This window comes from Magnolia sinica, chromosome 3, assembly GCF_029962835.1.
Source record: "Magnolia sinica isolate HGM2019 chromosome 3, MsV1, whole genome shotgun sequence".
Classification (NCBI taxonomy): Eukaryota; Viridiplantae; Streptophyta; class Magnoliopsida; order Magnoliales; family Magnoliaceae; genus Magnolia; species Magnolia sinica.
This window is the reverse complement of record NC_080575.1, coordinates 105,863,090-105,871,422: the sequence shown is the minus strand read 5'-3', so window position 1 is coordinate 105,871,422 and position 8,333 is coordinate 105,863,090. Positions and strand designations below refer to the sequence as shown.

The window sequence follows — 8,333 nt, the reverse complement described above, 5'->3', positions numbered from 1 at the left end:
TGCAAGCATAGTCCAATTAGATGAATCTGGTATCAGCAATTAGAGACACTAGCCACGAGTTCCAAATTTAATAGAATGTTGTTGCTTGACAGGTCTCGATGTACAATTGGTGGGATGCAATAATGTCACATGTACGATAAAGCATGGGCCACACCTTTAGTAACCTTCACCCTTATAATCCAGTCCACGACGTTGTGATGGAGGATTTCTGTTAATGTTTATATCTCATTTCTAAAACTTCTATGATCAGATCAATTCACACCTTTGAGTTTGTGAAGTTTCTTCATAGCTAGTACTTGGCCCATGGTAGATTTGCTTTATAAACTTTCCCTTACCCTCCTGCTCTGATGTAGCATTTGTCGTCAAAACTCTTTGTTACTTTCACGATGTCTTCAAACATGGCAATTCCATCGTAATTCCATATTGAAAATGGATTTGGTTGCTCCTTTCAAGAACCCCTTTCTTTATACTTCTTTGGTAATAAATGGATGAAACGCCAATGATTCAACAAAAAGAAATAAAACTAAGAAGAAAAGAATAACGAGGATTACAACTCTGTGGCCTTTCCATGCATCACCGTGACTTACTGTAGAGTTATTGCAGGGTCACAAACCTCGCACTTCATCACATAAGCCTTTGCTTGTTTGCTTTTTATGAATACTCCTAAAAGAGCATTTTGAAAGGTTTTGCTATTGCAAAAAAGACCTTCCAAGCATTGTATGAAAAATCAACATATTGCAAGCCTAAAATCCCGTAAAAGGAAGGCGGGATGGAATTGGGCAAGATGTTGGGGGGAGAGGTTTAACTTTTCTAGCCTAAGCAATTTTCTGAGTGGTGGTGATATCTCTCCATTGAGGGAGTTTTGACTTAGATCTAGTAAAGTAAGCCTTATGGGTATATTAAGTTACTGATTTGAAAAGGATTGCTTCCATTCATAAATTTTCGCTCAATTTTAGATACTCGAGTTTAGAGCAATCCCCTAATCGAGGTGGTAATAGACACTTAGGTGATTCATTGACAAATCAAGTAACCTCCAAATTGGATAGTTTTACAATCTCTTATGTGTTGAGGGTCAAATATCGTATATTAGAGCCCAGTTATTACCTGATTTTACGAACATGATACTGTTTAACACCCCATTTTAATCGTGTTTTTGTTACAAGGTGAATTTAAAGAACTTGGACTGAAAAGGGTATTAAAAGCATAGATTTAACGCTCTAAAATCACCAAGACAAGGGACGGATCTTAGGGGATTGAGAACGAAGAATTTATACACTAAAGATCCGAGAAAATCAAGTGATGGACGATAAAGAGGCCTGAAAGTCGTTCATAATGCAAGATCCCAAGGTTCCCACCATCCGTTCGGCTCGAAACTATATATCTGGCCTGGGGATTATAAATTAACCATACAAGGTACAGTCCCTATGGATTTGACCTTGGTCTTACCGAGATTATCACTACATCATGACCCTGCACTTAGAGTTGTGAACAAGTTTTTGGCGCTGTTGCCAGGGATTGACAGTTACGTTTTTCTAAGATTAACTAGTTTTAGAATTAGAGATCCTAAATTCTGATAATTTCCTTCTAACTTTCATAGAGTGTTTTCGGAGGCGAATCGTTGGGCTACTCCAAATGAGTCGAGCTCCAACGACGAGGACGTCGGTGGTGTCGATGCCCGACAAGCGGTCCACGGAGATGATCGACTACATCGTGCTGAAAGAGACTATCTAAGTACGACCGAACTTTCTACTTTTAAAGAGTTATTGCGTATAAAAGAATTCCTTGATTGGTTAGCCGAAGTAAACTAGTATTTTGATTACATAGACGTGCCGGAGCATAAGAAAGTAAAATTAGTTGCATTTAAATTAAATTCTGGTATTTTTGCATAGTGGCAGCAATTACAACTCTCATGTACACAATATAATAAGGTGTTTATCCGATCATGGCCACATATGAGACGCCTTCTTTGATCACAATTCCTCCCCAATAATTATGAGCATGTATTGTTCCAGCAATACCAAAATTTTCAATAGGGGAATCCAATTGTCATATATTACACCAAAGAATTCCAATGGTTAGTAATAAGGAATGACTTGTTGGAGGCCGAATTACAAAAGGTAACACGGTTCATATGCAGTTTACGACCGGCAATTCAAGATAAAGTTCAGATGCACCTGGTCAGGACCACAGATGAAGTGGTTCAGTTGGCATATAAGGTGAAAATGCAACTTACAAGAGTCCCTAGTCAGCCTTATCCTTCGACTCAACCTTCCACTACAGGTCATACACAAGATTCAGTGTTGGCTAAAGGAAAGAAACCAATAGGAGGGCGTCTTCAACCTCCTACAACCGCAAATTGTGACATAGGGAGTGGTCCATATAGGCTTCAACGTGCAGTACCCACAAGAGCGGGGTCCGAGTAATATTTTAAATCCTTATGGTCGGCCAAATATGAACAATTATTATTATTGTGGCCAACCAGACCACTTATCAAACACCTGCCTTCAACCCCCCGCAGTCCACTTGGCTATTAACAAAGAGGACCCTAAAAGGCATTTGAAACACCGGTTAAGTTCATAATCTAAAGGTATTATGCATGCATGATGATTTATTTCCTTAATTTTTAGAAACATAGGAATTGTAAGCTTAAGTCATTTTCACGTACTCTCTTCTTCTCTATCGTTTCTCTCATCTCCCATCTCTCTCATCCTCTCCCCGCAGTCCAAATCAGTGATTGAATCTTAGAATCAATACGCACAATCAATGCTAACGACTTTTAGAGTCAAGTGTCCTTTTTGTTGGGTGAGCGGGGCCACGAATTCATGGGTTTGAGTTTGATTGTAAGCTGGTTTGTTTGGCCTTTTCAAGCCTTATATATTACAAGGTTTTATTTTGCATAGCCCACGCTCCAGGAAAATTAGAGCCAGCAATGGTCTTTGACCCTGTCAGCCCATAGGACGGATGGCCAGTACTCGGCCTCAGTTCATGCATATTGCGTTGTGCTTCATTTTTAGCCTAAAACTATTAAGTATGCTAGCAAATATGATGTACATGAATGATGTAGAGAGAGGAAGGAAGAGAGATACTGAAACTATAATGGCCTGAATTGCATGGGCATATGGAAGGCATGAAACGTCGGATGAGTGGATTGGATGGTCTATACGCACAAAAGTGGACATCACATATAACTTGGAGTATTATAAAAATGAGACTTCTTATCTCAGCTATTTCACATGGTGTGCACCTACGGTTGAATCAGCCTGATTTTTGGCTCTGATTCTACTATTAGAGTCAAGTCTCATCTTTTGCCAAGAACATCGAGTTCCAAGCAATGGGCCTCAGGACGGGATTGGCATGGGCCCATTTTCTACTTTATAGTCAAGTCTCCTCTTTGTTGATATGATCTGGAGTTTGAAAATGGATTTTAGAGTCAAGTCTGCTTTTTTCATTAATGTTGCCAAATTCTAAGAAGTTGGGCGTGGGACTTGATATGAGCCCACAATTTTTACTGTTTTGTTTGAGCTTGTCATGTCAAAGTCTAAGTTTTTATTTTGCACAGTCCAGTCTTTAAGTAGAACAATAAATTAGTCTGGCAGTGGGCTGGTGACTCTAGTCAACCCTTTAGCCAACTAACCGAGCTTGCTTCTAATTTGGGCTCAGTTGTACTTATTGGGCTATGCTTTCGTTTCAGCATGAAAACAAGGCTATTAAGGTAAATAAGTCAAGCTATGGCTGACTCATTCCTATATCAAACCGTTTCTAGGATGCTCGTAAGTGTTAACAAAAAGTTTCAATTCCCAATATTACAAAGTTATTAATGGGCTTGAAATACCTCTAGGATTTTGTGTTCAAAACATCTCTCGGGATGGTGAAGATTGGCAGATTTGGGATCCTAATCCTAACTGAAATAGTTACAAGCTGTCATTTCAGGATATTTATGGTAGCAGCAGGCCTGACTCAAGTTTCAGACCTTGTTTAGTTTAGTTTAGTTTTATTAATATTATTATCAATTTTGGAATGTAGTTTCATGGCAAGTTGATTCAGATGATCAATTATCTCACTGATCTGATCTTCTAACTAGCTGATTCATTTACATCAATGGTATGGCTAAAGTGAAAAATAATCAAATTCATCCAGAAACCATAAGAGGAAGAAAAAATATCACATTAAACTCACTTGATCAATGAGGAGCTCCCAGTTTGATTAGCCTCGGCAATGACTGGTGTTTACTTACCTGGAATGGACCAGACTGTTGGATTGGTTGGGATCGAAACTCATCACTGAAACAGGACGGGTTTTCGCTGGGACTGAAACTCCTCGGTGAAATGGGTCAGTTCAATAAAACCACAAGTCAACCATTTTATTAAGAACATGCAAGTTCACCAGTCAAAGCTGAAACACAACCTGCATTTGTAAGCCAAACATGCTAGAAGAATAATATTGCTAGTTGTTACTAAATAATTTTATCTATAGCTGATTCCTGGGCCAGAATAGGTCAGGAAGTCAAAACATCTGTTAGGAAGTTAATGACCAGGCAACACGTGAACAGCAGATTGATGTTTAACAGCAGCATCAGTTATAACTTGTAAATGCATTAGGTATATAAAAAGTATGTAATGCTGACAAAAAGATGAAAAGCGACAACTGGTTAAAGTTCATACAATTTGCAACATCTAGCAGGCCCTAAACCCATGATTTGAGTAGCAAAATGAAAGATGATGCATCTAGTTACAAATAAAAACCCAATTCTAAAAATATTAGGTAAGACACTAACTGTCACTGAAGGTTTACCAAGACTGAACATTCAACATAAGACCAGCAAACCTATTTTTGCTCTTTCTGATTTCTTGGGCATTAGGTCTATCAAAAGGGTCAACAGAAATCCTCCTGCTTGAGCTGGAAAATGCAACTGGCAAATATACAGAAAACGAAAGAATGGTTTATCCCAACATCAAAACTTCATGTTTATACAAAAGAATGGTTTATCCCAATATTAAAACTTCATGCTTACTCGGCGGTTTAAGATGTCAAAAAGTCTATTCTCTATAGAAGATAGCAATATCTCCAGTGTAAAAGAACCTAATTGATAAAATTCAACAAAATCCAGATCAAATACAAGAACTGGATGCTTCAGACATGCCCCAAAACTGAAGCAACTCCTCTATGCAGCAGCAGTTGTCTTCCTTGGAGCCACTTGGGTCCCTAAAAAAAGGAGAAAATCAGTCTCCAAAGCTATCAAACTGCTAGGCACAAAAGTAAAAATAAAAAATTAAGAAAAGGCGTTCAATCTTGACAAAGATGGAAGAAGCAAAGACGGTTGGTTACCTTCTCTGAAATTGCTCGTGAACCTTTGAGGCACATGACGTAAATACCTCATCCTTCCTGTTCCGGTTGTCTTCCTCCTAATAGCCTTCACACTCCAGTTATCTGTTTCTTTAAGATAATCAGTAAACAGCATACTTACAGAATCTGCCAAAACTATATACATTACAAGAAGATACACAAAAGGAATAAAAAACTGTGACCCATGAAATGGACCATATGCCAAATGTTCTGAGTTTTGCCCATTGAATGTGGATATTTGTTGCAACCAAAAGACCACAAAATCTGGCTGACCAAAGACCTGACTACTCCAACCATCCATATTGTCTTGATTGATGATCTATGCCTGATCCAAAGTTTGATGAGATGAAAAGCCAGATATATATTATGGGGCCCATGGAATCAAACAAATGGTCCTCGAATTCATAGAATTTATTTATATAAATTAATTTTTAGGGTTAGACTGAGTCCGTATTGGTTCAACAAGTTTCCCCTTGGTATTTCGTCACTTTTTGGTGGGCCACTTTCTGGGCATAACAATATTAGAACGTCATGAAATTGGTCACTATCGAGCCAGCTTCAGAATGATCCCATGATCACACAATTCTGATACAGTTTAAGTGAGGTACAACCAGTTTAAGATGAGCCTATATGTTTGTGGTGAGATTCAAAGGCATTTTGGTCATTGCATATTGTATTAGGTTTTTTATTTAGTTGCCAAGGATAACTGCCTCTTTGGCTTTGCGTGTGACAGCCCATTGTAGTTATTTTTAATAAAATTTCTCGTTTAGAGTTTTCTAGGGTTTAGCATGTGTTGATTCCCTTTTGGCATGTGTTGCAATTGGTTGAAACAGAGGAGATTGATTGATCAGTAGTTTCGACCAGTGGGCTGGTGGGAATCATTTCCACAGCGACTTCATCTTTGGAGACTGTTCTACAATATTTCTAGCTAAAGATTTCAAAAGAAGATGGATCCAGATCAGTCCATCACGTACCCATTTGCATTAACAATGCATTGTTTTAGCTCAACATGGTGACAAAAATGTCCATATTCAGACCACTGTTGGAATGGCTATCATAAGCTCGTCATCTGGATTTTTGTGCTCATAAGTCCTATCCACATGATGGCCCACCAAATTTATGATCCTGATCAATGCACAAAAGTGTCACCTGTGTGGAGTTTTTTTTTTTTTTTTGGTTGGTATTGACATCATGAAATTCCAGGAAGCATGGGAGTCATAGAAAACATTTCTTATACATCTTTGTGGGAAATGGGAAACAGATTTCCTCCTTTGACTTCTTGAATACAATCACCAACAAATGCATATTAAAAAAGTAGTTTTAAAAAAAAAAAAAAAGATCCAAAAGAAAAGGAAAATGTAGTTGTCTCGTTAAGCTTTCTAAATTATGCTCTCATGTAAAGTGCACAAAGTGGCGGACCAATCAACTCGCCTGACCTAAATTCTGATTTCACAAGAAAATTGTCATGTCACAAGTAGAGAATCAACTTAGCTGCATTTTTTTTTTTGAAAGCAACTTGGCTGCATTTTAACGAAACAGGAAACCAAAAGGATTGGTTTCTTCATTGGGCCTGAGTTTTTCAACATCAAACATAGAGCCTGCGAATCAATTACACTTTGGACATTATGTGCAGAAGTGAATGATAATGAAAAGGGGGAGAGAAAAATGCCATGACAACAACATAGCCATTCATAAAAGCTAATGCATGTGTACATGTTCGTGCACTTTCCCATGCATATGCGTTTGAACAGAATATTCAGTCTGTCCAAATTCCTAAACATTAATTCGCAGAGACCTATGTTAACAAAACAGTATGTTAAACAGGAAAGAAAGGCCCTATGTCAACAAGGAAAAAGAGGTTATCGAATCCATGCACCATGCATGATGTTATGTGTTAGCTACCACAAAAACTGGATGCAGGTGGACCCAAATGGATTGGCAACGTAAGGAAAATATTACTGGTTGGACAATCTTAGCAGTCCAACTGCCTGCCTACAAATGAGTGGTAGAAAGAAAGAAAAAAAAAATGGTGGAAATGGACAGCACTCCTTACGAAATAGTTCAATTGGATAGGTATAGATTCATCTCATCTACAAATTTTAGGATATGATCCATCCATGGTGGGTCCATGAGATGAACAGTCCAGATAAAGGACCGGTATGACCTCTCCAATTAGCGTTATTACACCAGATAAGGAAATCAGTGTGCTGCACACAGGTTTCATTTCTCCCATAAGAAAGTGGCACAATAGGAGACGTACCCAAAAAAATTAAAATAAAAATACATAACTTTGGGGTGTTTGGGAACATTGAAACCCTGGAAATGAAATTGCTTTCCGTGGAAACCCACCTTTTCTCCATTTGCGAAAAAAAAAAACAAGTAGTGTTGCAAACTGATTTCCATTTCTAAGATTTTCCTTGAAAAACTGTGCAGATTCATCTCTCCCAAAAAAAATAAAATCAAAGCAGGGTATCCAAACCCAACTAATGCATAAAAACCGAATCGAGCTTCCAAAATTGGAGAAATATTAAAAAAGCGAGGGTCGGATAGATTACGTACACTTGCGGATACAACTGGCAGGATAAGCGCAAGAAGCTCATCGGCTCTTCTGAAGACGAAAGCTGCGACGCCCGCACCGCACGCAGAGAGTATGTGTCTTGTTCATTCTCTTCCCAAAGCTTCCCGTCCCTTTACCCTTATAAATTAAAATGGAAATTCATTATTTTCTTTATTTCTTTTCTTTTTCCTTACATGAGGAAATGGAAGATGATGATATAATAGTTAGAGATTAGCGAAATTACCATATTAGGCTTCGATGAATCGGTGTTCTTCTCGGTCGCCCCTTTGAAGTGGGAGAGGAGAAACCTGCAACCTTTCTCCAACCCAACCACTCCGATGCTCTCTTTAGCCATTTATATTTTGGTATCCAAAGCTATGTTGGACTCATATTAGGTTTGTAATTGGCCAGGTTTGGGTCGGGCCTACACTTA

At 38.4% G+C, this 8,333-nt stretch overlaps 1 pseudogene; it reads right to left on the bottom strand.

Annotated features, from left to right (window-relative positions):
• Nucleotides 1-4,917: 4,917 nt before the first annotated feature.
• On the bottom strand, nt 4,918-8,255 carry LOC131239032 (large ribosomal subunit protein eL37z-like; annotated as a pseudogene).
• Between the last annotated feature and the right edge of the window lie 78 nt (nt 8,256-8,333).